The 14293-nt window shown below is 50.5% G+C and overlaps 1 protein-coding gene and 1 long non-coding RNA gene across 2 annotated transcripts in view; one reads left to right on the top strand and one right to left on the bottom strand.

Moving 5' to 3' along the window:
* The window catches only part of LOC142903800 (PDZ domain-containing RING finger protein 4-like), a 105021-nt gene that overhangs the window by 57845 nt on the left and 32883 nt on the right, over positions 1 to 14293 (bottom strand). The window lies entirely within an intron of this gene.
* On the top strand, positions 6935 to 7165 carry LOC142903803 (uncharacterized). The gene is made up of 2 exons (XR_012929291.1): positions 6935 to 7036; positions 7067 to 7165. It is a non-coding gene; the product is annotated as an uncharacterized LOC142903803 (long non-coding RNA).

The following is a 14293-nucleotide window of genomic DNA, read 5'->3' as shown; positions in this document are numbered from 1 at the left end:
AATCCACGCAGCTTGGAGTTTATAGCGGATGACAAAGCAAAGAGCAGACTTTCAGAATCCAACAGGCCGTGGACGGGCCTCTCCTCAGCGAGGACCGGTTCAGTCCAGCTCCATCTTAGAAAACACAGAAGAAGAAGAAGAAGAAAAAGCCACTTTCGATGTTGCAACCAGGCAACCACAGACAATGGAGTTCGTTCACATCAAAAGTGAAGTGAACTTTTCCAGCGCCTTCACGGTACAACAAAGTGGACCCTCATTCGCCCATTCACACACCAATGAATGGGTGGCTGCTGCCATGCAAGGCGCTGCCTAGCAGTTTCGGGTTACGTGTCTTGCCCAAGGACACGACGACAGGATGGAGCGGGATTTGAACCGCCAACCTTTCTGTCATTGGACTACCCGCTCTACCTGATGCTCCTGTTGTTCCTGTGGCATCTGGATGACTGTTCCAATGACTTCATCTACAAAACCCAAACTAAACCAGTCCAACAGTACGACAAGTGTGTGGTATAACTACCGCTGCAATATTCCAGGCATTTTCAAAGTTGGAAACGTTTCGTAGGAACGAGTGGAAGCGTGGAAATGAACAGAAATAAAGTGAAAAAGTGCAAAACTCCATGGTTGGGTGTAAAAAAGATTCCAGCAGGGTGTAAAGTCTTTAATCACTGCACCAGATCCGTTGCTCGGTTCCGGCCAACACGAGCCGACCTGCAGCCGAGTCGATGGTGCTCAGAGGCCGCGCGCTCGCCTTCCCTTCAGTCAATGCGACTTTCCATAGTTCGGTGAGTCGGACCCGGCGCAGCGGCGGGCGGCTCGCATTAGCGAAGCCCCGTAACTCTGCTCAGCTGCTCGCGTCACTGACGGGCATCAATAACCGGCGCCGGTGCCTGGGCCTCGTAATTGCGTCGGAGGGGTCGCGGCGGGGTCAACAGGCCGCTCTGACCGGCCTGTCTAATGAAGGGAACACAACTCTCCCCTCACACACACACACACACAGGGCAGCCATCTCCAATCCCAGGCCCCATTGCCCACGTCAATCACGCCATCTGTAATAGATACGCCGCGGCGCCGCTGCCGCCAGGCGCACAAGCCATCAAAGTATATGTAGCGCCGGCGGCTGGTGCGGCGTGTTGTGTTCACTGGACTGTCAGGCAGCAGATATGAGTCTTGACACAAAATAATAATAATAAAACAAAAAAAAAACCTGCACACTGATGAGCTCTGAACATCGCACCAAAATTCTTCTTCTTGTTTGTTATTTGCGGGCTGCAACGGCCGTCGAGGGCTAAAGGTCCAGGTCTGCTGAAGAAATCAGCGATTTCACAAAGGGGAAAAAAATAAATACACGTGCTCTGGAAAGTAGCAATAAAATAGCAGCTGAAATGCAAACGTATATATGGATATAAGTATATGTATATATATATATATATATATTTACAAATATATATACTGTATATATATATTTCACAAGTGTAAGTTTAAGGAGATGCTGCTGAAGTTCATCATAAAGGATGTGTGGCACTTGGATGTTGTTCTTTCTGTCATCCTTGTTTTGACTGTAGCTGAGCCGCGTTTCCGTGGAACGCCATGTGGGCGGCGACAGCGAGGCTTGATCTTTTTTTTTTTTTTTTTTTTTTTAAACCTTTTTTTTGAGAGAAACCCCGGCGTCTCGCTACGACCTCACTAACCAGTTTTCTCTGCAACACACCGTCGGCTTCGTTATCGCGACAACATTCAAAGTGCCAAGAGTTATTCTGGAAGAGGAGGGGGCGGAGCCTGTGAAAGGGGTTTTTCACTTTGATTTTTTTATTTTACTTGCGTGTGATATCATTATTATTGTTGCGATTACAGACAGACAGACAGACAGACAGACAGATAGATAGATAGATAGACAGAGAGACAGACAGAGAGACAGACAGACAGACAGACAGACAGATAGATAGATAGATAGATAGATAGATAGATAGATAGATAGATAGATAGATAGACAGACAGACAGACAGACAGACAGACAGACAGACAGAGAGACAGACAGACAGACAGACAGACAGATAGCATTAGGCACCAGTGGTACTTGGCTCATGTGGTGTTTTCTCCCAGTGAATCTGGTCGCTCTCCTTCTGCGACCGAACGCCTCACTTCTATGCGAACCTGGTGAATCTCTGGCAAACTCAAGGGGATTTTGTCAAGCGGTTCCCACTCTGGTGGTGGTGGCAGCCATCTGCAGAACTAATAAACAGGGAAAAGTGACTTGAATTCCAGTAAATGACGTCAAGGAATTAGCGAATGGCGACGTCATTTCTTCCCCTTGGTTTTGGCGACGTAGGTCGTCTCAAATTTCTGACACAGTCAAGATTTTCATTCCGAGCCACACTTGGCTGCAGAGGCTGTGTGTGACAATGGACCCGCCTCGCGGGGTTCGGGTAGAACTCCATTCTCATGCCTTCACCTCCTTCATGAAGCTTCTGTCTCCAAGGCAAAGGCAGAGGAGCTGCTTCCTGTGAGGAAGAGCACTGACAGTCAGACCCAACACCCACTCAGCCCAGCCACCGGCCGCAGCCGGTGACTATTTGCTGGGATAATCCATCCAATAATACGCCCACGTGGGGTGCGCACAAAGGACGGTCAAAGGTTGTCAGCAGCATGAACCGGAGGCAGCAGGGCTCAAAGTGGCACGGCTGGATTAGAAACAAGAGTTCACCAGGAGGAAGCGTTGCAAGTGGAAAAACTCCACCCTAACTAAAGCACTTTTCATTTAGTTCTGTTTTTAATTCAATAAGATCATCTTTATAATGAACTGCATGTCAAGACTCTTATTTTCTCCCGGCACAGACAGAGTGAGTGGGAGTAGAGCCGGAATGGAATTAGCCCAGAGTGAAAGCCTGTGGCTGCTTGGGGGAAGCAGCCACGTCCAGTCAGCGTCGGCCTTAAATCAAACGCACCCCCCCCCCCCCCACCCCCCCCAACATCAGTCCACCGCACTCTGCCTGAATAGCAGCGAGGGCAGGAGAGCGGCGGGCAACAATGAAGCAGAGGGGGGGGGGACGGACGGACGGAAGGACAGACGGCAAGGGGAGAGGAGGGGAGGAGAGGAGAGGGGGCAGAGGTGGTGGTGGTGGTGGTGGTGGTGCGGGGGGGTGGGGCTGGCGTGTGAAGACAGCGGAGGAGAATTAGGTGAATATTGGAGAGAAATACGGCCGCACGAGTCAGCAAGCAGGCCTGGACGTCAGCACTGTGTAAAAATAACCTGTCCAATTATGAAGAGGGACTGCCAGCCTCCCCCCATACAACCCCCACCACCCAGCATCATTTCACTGTACAGCCTGCCCCGCCACATATACATCTCCTGTATATATTTGGAATGCAGCCGTACATCGCCTCTGATAATGTGATTCCGCGGTCGTAGATTGGAATTGCTCACTGTCTTTTATAAAGACGGATGGCTCTGTCAATATGCCACGGCCAGCTAGCGTTAGCTTGCCGCGCGATCCTCCCCCCCCCCCCCCTCCCTCCCTCTCCCTCTCCCTCTCTCTCTCTCCCCCACCCACCTTGTTCAACCCCTCCGCCAACACAAAATATGGTGTTCGGCGAGGAAGGACGGCCCGCCGCCGTTTCCATTATCCCTTTAACGGCCTCTAAAAAGGAGGATTTATTTCCGTAAATTTGCTCCTGTATAACATGATTGTGCCATGGATCATAAAGCTTCAGTCGATAGCGAGACGAGGAGGGAGCGGCGACCTAACCGACCGACCCCCCCCCCCCCCGCCCCGGCCCGGCTCGGCCCGGCTCGGCCGACCCAGGTGGTACTTCTATCTCCCTCTTCCTCCCTGTGCAGCCGTCGGGCTCATCAGCCTATTATATCCAATTGGCGCCGAAGTAATTGCCTATTTCGCGCGCGTGAGGTTCGAGCCCAGAGAGGCTAAAGGCCGAGCAACCGGGCTGTCACGGCGCCGCGCCGCAGTCATCCATCAATTATTATCGGGCCCAGGAAAAGCCGGCGCCGGCGGGCCAGAGCTGACACTTAGTCAAAGCTCAGTCTGGCCGACTCCCGCTCCAGTCATTAACATGCTCAAAGCTCCGGCCCGGCCGGTGCCGCCCGCCCGCCTGGCGCTCACTGGTCTGAACGCCGCTGGCCTGCCGGTGGATGGAGACGTATCACGTGATCAAGCTCCGGCCGGGCGGGGGGGGGGACCGTCAACGTCGAGGCAGGACTCGCGCTGCTGGGACGAGCTGCTGTCTCACTTCCTCCGACACGGTGTCGCCGAGCGGCGGCGCCACGATCGCCACCGGTCCGACAGAAGCTGTGAATCCTCTCTGCTTGGGAGGCCGTCGGGTCTGATGGTTCCGATGATTCCAACCGTCCAACTGCAGCGAAGGCACAACTGGTTTCCAGACATTAGAAGGTTTTTTTTCTCGCTCTCTCTCTTCAGGTTCTGAACTTCTCATCCGAAATACAAAATGTTTCCTTGACCGTCTGAGCAGTTCATTGGCTACTTGGTCTCTGTGTTTTGCGCTGTTACAAGGAGCGTGCGGCAAGTTGTACTGCAGTTTGTGTAATGTTTCACTCCAACGTGTGTTTTATTTATGCCTTTTTCTGAATGCACGTCCACTTTGCTCTCATGACTTGAACGAGTCAAATCTATTTCTCTGACTTTGCTGCTGCTCCTGGAGTCTACATCCAGGGATCACAACACACAACTCCCTGCCGTTGGCTATTACTGGCTGCAGAAAAACCCATGAAGATGAGGAGGAGGAGGAGGAGGAGGAAGTATCGGGTCATCTTATTGGCCGATGACAGCTGTGAGTGAGATAAAAGTCCGGCCCCTGTGTTTCATTCCGCGCAGAAGTTGGATTGCGCACTCCAAAGCGATTGTGTGTCAGTGTTCCGTCATCCAGTTTGGTGATATTAGGCGCCGGGGGGGCTTTGCTGTGTCTCATTAGTGAGTGGCAGACTGGAGCACAGCGATCGTTAATGGGCAAATTAATGGTGTTTACGCTCTTTCATTCGCTGCGAGAGAGAGCCAGCAAGCGGCGCTGATGGCTGATGAGCCCCGTGTTTGCGCTGGAGATTACTTTTCTTGATGTATGACACACACACACGGCGGAGATTATTGGGGCCTTCTGTTATCACACCCGTCTTTGTCTTTGCTCTGGCAAGCGGCGCCGGTGCCGGTTCGGCTTATTGATGGAGACACGATACGCTGGGAGAAAAAAAAAACCCTCTCTGGGCTGCTGGAGAGGGACGCAGAGAATTTAGTGGAGGAATTATCTCTGTGGGATCGGTTTAAACTGATCGAGCCAGCCAGCCGGACCGAACCAAACTGAACTGGGTCACAGGAGAGAAGCAATAGTGGAGGATGGGAATTGTTCAGACTGTTACAACACTGAGAGCTATTAGGAGTTCTCCATGGAATACAGGGGTCTTACATGACGTGGTGTGGTAAACCAAACAGTGCAGGGGAGACGCACTGCTGAAACAAAGCAAAACAAAACGACAGATTAAAGAAAAGACAGCTGGACGGTGACTGACCACGTGATGGGACTGGAACGTGTTACTTCAAATCCTTAAAGGGGAACGACGTAAGTTGGTCTATCTTTGCTGTTTTGGTCTATATAGCGCCCCCTAGTGTTTCATTAAAAACAAAAACAAAAAAAAACATACACAAACAACAAGCTCCTCCCCCTCCTCAACCATGGAGACGATATGAGTCATTTAACCGTCGCAGCGTCTCCAGATCTGTATAGTTGACCCGCTGAGTGGTCTAGTGGTAGAGTGTCCGCCCTGAGACTGGTAGGTTGTGGGTTCGATCCCCAGTTGGGTCGTACCACGGACCAAAGACTGTAAAAACTGCCTCCATCCTTGGCACTCAGGGTTCAGGGTTGGACTTGGGGGGCGGGGTTAGATCACCCAATGATCGCTCCCCCCGCTCCCTCGGGGGGGTTCTGGGTCAAATGCGGAGGACATATTCCGCATCCTTCGGGATGTGACAATCAGTGGGACTTTGACTTTAACTTTGGTTGCAGTAAAAATGTCTCCTGCTTCCTTACAATGGTCACTGACAAACATCCGGCTGCAACATGAGCTAACAGGACTGTCAGCAGAGTCTAATAGGAACTCCAGGGCGAGGAAGACGGTGCAGGAAAACTGGCTTCTCTGATGACGGTGGCGGGCGGGAATGAAAAGCTGGAATGAAGGTGGAGACAAAGCGGGACGCAGCGATACGGCAGATGGCTCCTAAACGGCATCTCAGCCCACTGAGCCAGGAGGAAAGCTGCTTGCGCTAACAAACCGCCTGTTCCTGGACTCGGCTGGTCTGGGCTCTGCGTCTCCTCCTTCATCCTCATCCACAATGTGCGCTGCTCAATTTTCCCTGCGTTTCTGCTGTTGTTTCACAAGCAGACGTGGAGTCGCTCGGTTAAGGCGGCGACGCCGTCTCTCCCTCGCTCACTCTGCAGGGGGGGTGCAGGGGAGAAGGCAGGCTGCCGGCTGGCTGGCTGGCTGGCTGGCTGGCTGGCTGGCTGGCTCCGTCCCCGCTGACGGCTCGTGATTTGTGTCATCTATCACCTGTGAAAGGGGCCTGAGGGCGAGCCGCACCAATCACACCCGTGGCAGATGTTGGGAAGTGCTGCAGCGCGCACACCTTGCACACGACAACATGAATCACACACAGGCACGAACTCGGACGGAGGCGGTGCCGCGGTATTCAGAGAATCGGTGCGGTGTGCGATGCAGGAGGCTTTCCCACGATATCAGGAGGTTCCGATAGAACAACAGCGCCGCAAAACATCATCAGTAGTGTTTTATCGGAAGCAGTAGAGTTGTTCTAATCAGACGATTATACACTAATTACCACTTTGGGTACCAAAATCAGCAGGATGGTATCAGTAGGTGTTTTTTTCAAGACCGATACCGATAAGCGATGTTTGTATATTTCATTTTTACATTTAGATTTACCTGTAGTTTGTGCACAACGGGAAGAAGAAAAACTAGATTTAACACATTTTTACCTGTAGATTTGTCCCAATCAAATGTCAAGTCAGCACTACTATCAAAACAACAACAAAGAACAGTTCTGTTATCAGAAATGTACATATTTATTTCCTTTGCAAACCAAAACACGGCATGTGCAAAAGGGTGAACACTAGAATTAAATGTCTGATATGATCTCGGAGTCCCCAACCACTCTGCAAAGGAATTTATAAAGTACACTAGCAAGTACTGCAAACTTAACAAGGTGCATTGTAGCCTTCAACAAAACAAAAAAATGTTGTATAAATTCACTAAAAATATCCAATTTATTGGTCTGATGTCATAATTCCTGATATCGGCCCGATATCTATCGTGCAGCCTTAAATTTCAGTGGTATGCAAGTGTGGTTTCAAAAAGCTGCGGTTGTGATCCCCAAGCACGAGCTACAAGCTACGATGGCACGAGAGCGCAGAGCGAATTGGCGGTTCTTAGCTTGTAAGCTAATGGCTAGCATTGCTCAAGGTATATAAGTCTTTGGCCTCTTGCTCTTTATTCTCTCTGGCAAAACACAATGTGCATCGCATTGTTGTATACAGCGGTAAAATGTAAAAGTATTGTGGGTATTTCTTAGTGGACTACAAAGCGGGGGATGGCGAAGACGCCAGATAGCGAGCATGTATCTGTCAAATGAAGTGCTTTCAAACACCTGAAAGGTCTGAGACTCTTCAAAGTCAACACCTGGAACACTTTTAGTCCACAACTTCAGTGTCAGGGCCGAATGTCAGCAGGAACCAGGAAGTTAACGTGGCGGAGAACAAAGCTGACTGATTCCACCATCAGGTAAATTCAGAAAACAAAGGAGGAGGAGGAGGAGGAGGAGGAGGAGGAGAGGAGCCAGCAGACTCTCTGTGACAGAAGCGGCGCTGGCCGCCGTGCCGCACCAGCAATTACAGCGACAACTTTACATGTCAGGCCCGGGGGGCCGCGCATCACGAGCCCACCTGTCAGTGGCACAACACGCCTTTTCCACGTTTCAGTGGACGCATGCGGGAGCAGTAGCTCTCAATTAGTCCGCCAGGAGGAGGAGGAGGAGGAGGAAGAGGAGGGAGGGAAAACCACCACGGAATGCTTAACAAACAACAACTCTCTAATTAAAGGTCAGGAATGAGAAATAAATCAGAATTTGAATCAAAAAAAAAAAGCTCGAAGAAGCTCTCGCGCGGCTAACGAGGTCTAAACAATTTTAATAAGCTCGGATGGCTCAAATCCAATGCGCCATAAATAAGATTGCCTTCATAAGTCCTTTCCCTCACGCTCCGCTTGCTAACAGAATCATCCAATTACTGTTTGGAAGCGGCCACATTAGCAGATGTAATAACCTCTGCGAGTAAAAAGGAAAAAAAAAAAAGAAAATCCTCCCCCGTCCAATTTGATTGATCACTTTTTGCTTTTTCTTGCCACCTTCGCGCCTCAAATATGATTCATTTGCTTTTTAATCCGCTGCTTTTTTTTTTTTCTTCCCAGGCGCGGCTCCAGGCCGGCTGGAGGGCTCAGGCCGGCGGTTTCACTCGCTTTATTTTCCTGCCGGCGCTGCACCGTGGGGGTGGGGGGGTGGTGGGGGGGGAGGGTCACAGGCGGGATGTGGAGGTAATGGACCCCTCCGTGCTGCGAGTCCCCGGCACGGCTGCGAGGTATGAAGGGCGATCCCGCCGCCGCCGCTACATCACACCCCGGGAACCGCCGTGGAGAGGGGGTGGGGGGGGGGGGGGAGCCAAGCGTGGAAATGTTAATGCTGATTTATCAAGACGGACTGGGCTGTTTGCATTAGACCCTGAACTTTTACATCCCACTGGTCTGGATCGGAACACGGAGCGGGACTCTGATGAATGGAGACGTTCTCAGCCAGAGGAGCAGATCGCTCAAAACCTGTCGCTTCTCTTTCCTCTCTGTTATTTTCACATCAGGATTTCTGGATTTGATTAAAAAAAATAAAAAATAAAAAAAATAAAACAGATCTGAACATCCCTCCTTTCTTTTAATATTCATTTATGAACACAGGTTCCACCTGGGCCTGCTGCAGGAGCGTGAGACACGCCCCCCCCCCACCACCCCCACCCCGCCCCCCCGGCAAGGCAGAGCTCAATAACCAGCCGTGTCCACTCGCCATTGTGGTGACAAAATAAATTTCAATTACGGCCATGTGAAATTGGATTTCCTCGCAGCATTAGGGGATTGAGAATCGTTGAAAGGTTTTCACGCTCCTGCTCAGGTCCCCCCCCCCCCCTCCACTGCCAGGCGTCAAGACGACAGCGTGTCTCAGCCGTGAGACCTGCAGCTTGTTGCCGCTGAGCTCTGACACGGGCTCTGCTGGTAGTCTTATGAAATCAATAAGTCACTTTGGACAGACGTGGGGTTCGTTATGCTTCCCCGGGAACAGCTCACACACAATTAATAGCGGTGATTGCGGGCGGCAGCGCGAGCCGCAACCCCCCCACCCCACCCCCCACCCCCCCCCACCTGGGGACGACGACGGAGCTCTGTGTGATCGCTTTGCGTCCGTTCTGTCATCGTCTCTGATCAATACGCTGTGAAGCTGGGAGTCAAATTTTGCGAAGGTTAATAAAAAGATTGCAGCGGAACGAAAGACAACACGGCGGAATGTGGTGAGGACGGTGACGTCGGCGCGCTAATGTTCCCCCAAGGCTCGGTGCACAATCAGCAGGTTGTGAGTTTTAAAGGTCCTCGATCCACTGCACATCAGTGAACAATGAGCAAAGTGTTAACATTCAGTTATTGAGGGATCACATATAACAAGATACCAGCACTAAATGGTTGTTTACACTGAATGCTCTTTTTTTTTTTTATATATATATATATAACAAGGCCATGTATGATGTCACAAAGGGCACAGGTACCTGGACCACATGACCCTCTTATCTAGTGATGTATGACCCTGGCCTCTGGTTCGCAGACAACACACTCAAACACGGTGCCACCTTCTAAAAGGGGGGGGGGGGGTGTTTGGACCACAGTTCTGGTGGGGTTTGTTGAGGACAGAAATCATTCATCAATCAGACAATCATCACTGTCCACCGCACAGTCAACACACATCGCTTTCTCCTCAACAATTTCATAGCTTTGAAGCGTCGGTGCACTAAATATGTTTTTTCAAATCCCAAATGTCTCATCAGGTTACATTTGTTCCCATTTCACAGCGTGGTGAATGCGCAGGTCACGACTCTGCATGGGATCGCAAAACAACAGGCCACCACTTCTTAAAGGGAAAAATGCAAATTGATTTATGACGAATCGTGGCGATGGGGCAGACCTTCCAAAATGCTGGACTGTCTCTTTAAGATATAACAAGATAACGAGACAAGGTCCTCTCAGCACAGAGAGTTTGTGCAGCCCAGCGGCTGCCTGCAGAGCATCTGCCTCCACAGTCCACAGGACGGAGTATTAGATACAATACACAGCACAGAGAGGGGAGAGGGGGGGTTTATTTTATTTTTATTTATTTTTATTATTTTCAGTTTCTCGTCACTGATGCCGGGCCATAAAGCAGGGCAGCGGTCTTGACACATCCCATAACATCCAGGGCCGGGGCGGCGGTGTTGCAGAGACAGAAGGACTCCAGGGTCAAACCGCTTTCCATATTCTCAGCAAACAACAGAGGACGAGACTATAAACATCATTCGGATGCCAGTCACTCCTCCCTCTCCACGTTCTTCCTCCCCGTCACTCTCTCTCAACTCCCAGCCAACGCCAACACGTCAACCTTGTCGGGCCGCCGTCTCAAGAGCACCTTCCTCCTCCAGCGAGGAGAGCAAAGTGTCTCCTCCTCCCTCACTGCTCACTGCGTTTGGCCTTTTTCCGACAGAGCCGCTAACGACTTGCGGTTGTTCTCTCACCTGCTAGAAGATTCGCTCGATGCGAGCGAGCGAGCGACTGCCGCTCCTGAATTCCAATAAATAACCCGACCTTGTTTGCACAGCTGGTTCAGCGGGCTTGGGTTATAATATCAGCCGCCGTCCTTCTTCACTGCTGCAGCCTGGGTGCCACAGCGGCTCTTAATGGGGAGTGGGGGGGTGAGGGTGACTTAAAAAGTAAAGCTAGAAGTCTGAGCATGCACGTTTATTTATTTACAATTTCTTTTAGCTGAAAGTGTTTTATCAAAGGCAGGAAAATAATAATTCCATGACATCTTTTTTTTTTTTCCTCCTGATAACATCGCTGTATTTCTCTTTCTGTCCTGGTCTGAATGTCTTTTTCTTACTCATGAATATGTAAAGTGGTGATGCGGAGAGTGGGTGGGGGTGGGGGTGGGGTTTCCAGAAGTGTCTCCATCAAAGCAAAGCAGCATCTAATTTACTGCAGTCTGGTGGTCTCTTTATCAGGTTCAGGCCCGGGTCGGACCACCTGATTGATGCGCCTCTCTCTCCCTACAGGCCGGCCGAGGCTCAGCCGCAGAATTATGACCGGGCCGACTGCATGCATTTGACATAATGCACTGTGACCTTGCAGGAGTGAGTCCGTTTGAGCGACGACAGCGACAGCAGCAGGGAGAGATATCGGCCATCGCTCCTGCTGCCGCCGCGTCGGCTCTGCACGTTTTCTCCACGGTTTGGATGTGAAGGGGCGTCGCCTTTGCATCCTTACGAGTTGAGTTGGTTAAAGTGCAGCAACAAGTGAAACTCCCCACTGGTTGAATGAGAAATATCCATCCATTCATTTCATTCAGTCTTTAACTGCTGGCCTCTCCAGCGCTTGTGTAGCCATTCAAGTGTCACGCTGCTTTCACACTGATAGAATTGCAAGAGACGTGAGGGTCACTCCTTCATAATATTGGTGCTTGCAGCGTTTTTCTTTTCCCAGGCTTGTCACGTTTAGCGTGACTTTACTTCTCACAGATGGATCTGGAAAAGAAAATAAAAAGATCCAACCGGTATTTGAATTTGAGCTGGTCGGGTTGTGGCCTGACCAATCAGTGGCCTGTGAGGAGAAGGAGGTGGGACTACAGCTGTGGTTTGGAGCCAACCAGCGTGAGGTTCTCCTGCACTTTAGTATTATTATAACAATAATTATCATTTTTAATCCGATCTGGATTCCAGAGAAGATTTCCCTCTGGCGAAAGTCAAGCCAAAGGCCGCGGCCGCTCTCTTCTGAACGCGGTGCACACGGTGAAGTGAGTCCCGGTGTTGCACCACCGAGTGAGAGTGAAGGTCTGACTCTGGGTGTCATGTTTAATGCGTGTCTCGGCCCTCGCGGCCGCCCCTGATGACACCCTACAAAAGGCTCCGGGTAATGGCAGCTTTCTCCCTGCACTGATCGTCGGCCTCTGCTTCCCACAACGCTTTAACTCCGCCCACCGGGGAGTGAAGGGCTCTTAACGGCAAAAAGAAAAAAAAGAACGATAGAAGGACGAGTTCAAAGGACACTAACCCACCTATGAATCCACCTTTAAAGCCTGGTGTTAAAAGATGGCTTTGGTTATTAACAGGCACCACTGAGACAAATGGAACAGGACACCATATCCCTCCATCAGTGAAGTGAGAATCACTTTGAAGGATGTTGGTGGCTTCAGCTTCAAAGAGACTCACTCATTTGAAAAGATTGTCACTGCATCCCAACACAAATTCCTATTAGACCGAGACGTACAAAGAGCCAAAAACTTTGCCAGTTTAATCCTTCTCAGCCTCTGTCCCCCAAAATATCTGAGTCACATATTGCAGCCATCAGAGAGGAGGTTTAAAAGTGTTTTCCCACTGACGACATCGTTCAACAAAAAAAAACTTCCCGCTTTGAACGTCTTCAGACTTCCTGCCGCAGAGACACGACAGCAGAAGGATCAGAATCAAAGCAGTCAGCCAGGTTTCCTTGACCAACGGCCAGGTTCTCCACAGACACGCACACAAACACAAAATGCAATGGATGAGATTTGTCTCCTGCCGAACACTAGACAGACAAATGCACTAATGGCAACTCCACTGGCTCGGCAGGATGACCCTCAGTGTAAAGAAAATTGAATGTTTAAAATTTTTGAAAGCTTTAGAAGTAAAGTTTGCACTTTACATAGAGTGCCGACTCCATTTGATGCTCTTATCTTCTTTCAGCTCTTCAAAACACCCACAAACCATCACACCGCTCCTCTGAATATGCTGTTTTCTGAGGAAGTGTTTCTTTGAGATGATTAATGGCGGAAAGCTGTTTCACTGGAATACAGGATTTATAAAATAAAAAAAAATAAAAAAAAACTTAAAATAAATATAATTAGGACCTTTATGGAACAAACAAAACAAATCTGTCAGCTGGGATCTGCTCCCGGCTGTTTCGCTGTGTGGAGGTTCTCCCCTTCACTGTGGAACCTCCGCATGCAGAACCCAGCGACTCAACCATCCATCACAGCCTGTTCAAAGGCCCAATGTGTCATTACAATGTCTGCCGCAGTAAAGGCAGTAACACAAATCAAAGGCGGGCCGCCGAGTGACGCCCTCTATCTGGAGTCACCCCCCCACCACCACCACCACCCCCCCTCCCCCAGCCTCACCCCACACCCCACACCCCACACCTCTCCCAGAACGCAGCGATAAAGGGCACGGGCGGCATAAATTTAGTGCTAAATGGCCGACTGTCATGTAGAAGGTGAGGGATCACGTCACGTCGCAGGCACGAGCAGATGCCTGTGAAGGTCTAATGACGGTGACCGTGTCACCTCAGCGTGCCTGCCGCTGCGTGCGTGCGTCTACATGTGCACGTACGTACAACCCACAGCAGCATCTGGAAGGACACGCCCACACCCGTCTCCTTTATTTCACACACATTAGGTGGACCGAAGGCGGCAGACAGGCGACTTGGTTTAAAAGTGAACGTGATGGGCTGGTGATGTCATCCAGAGGTGATGATGTCATGCAAGAATATAAGGCTGCGAGGGTTTGGTTGGGCATCACAGCAGCAACAACGCAGGGAACAAAGCGGACAAGTTGTCTGAGCTCGGCACGGTCGTGTGTGTGTAGGGACAGTGTGTGTGTGTGTGTGTGTGTGTGTGCGTGTGTGTGTGCGTAGGGGGGGATAATTTGTCTAATGCACAGTGAGATTAGAAAGGGACAGGCAGCATTAGGACCATCCATCAGCAGGCTAATTCAGACGCCAGACCTGCTGCTAGACAGGAAACTGCTTTTTTTCCTTTAATGTCGCTACTTACTTATAAGTATATTCTCCTTGAAACAGTGAAACACGCGGTGGGCAAAGCTCCTCGGATCGATGAAACCAAACAAGAACGCCTGAATCGTTCAGCTCCGGGCTGCTCAAAGCATCTCCTCCTCG

The sequence above is a fragment of the Nelusetta ayraudi genome, unplaced genomic scaffold (assembly GCF_046127955.1).
Source record: "Nelusetta ayraudi isolate G7.1 ecotype Tasmania unplaced genomic scaffold, CSIRO-AGI_Nayr_v1 ptg000119l, whole genome shotgun sequence".
NCBI lineage: Eukaryota > Metazoa > Chordata > Actinopteri > Tetraodontiformes > Monacanthidae > Nelusetta > Nelusetta ayraudi.
The sequence above is the reverse complement of the archived record's forward strand: the minus strand, read 5'-3'. Positions and strand labels throughout refer to the sequence as shown.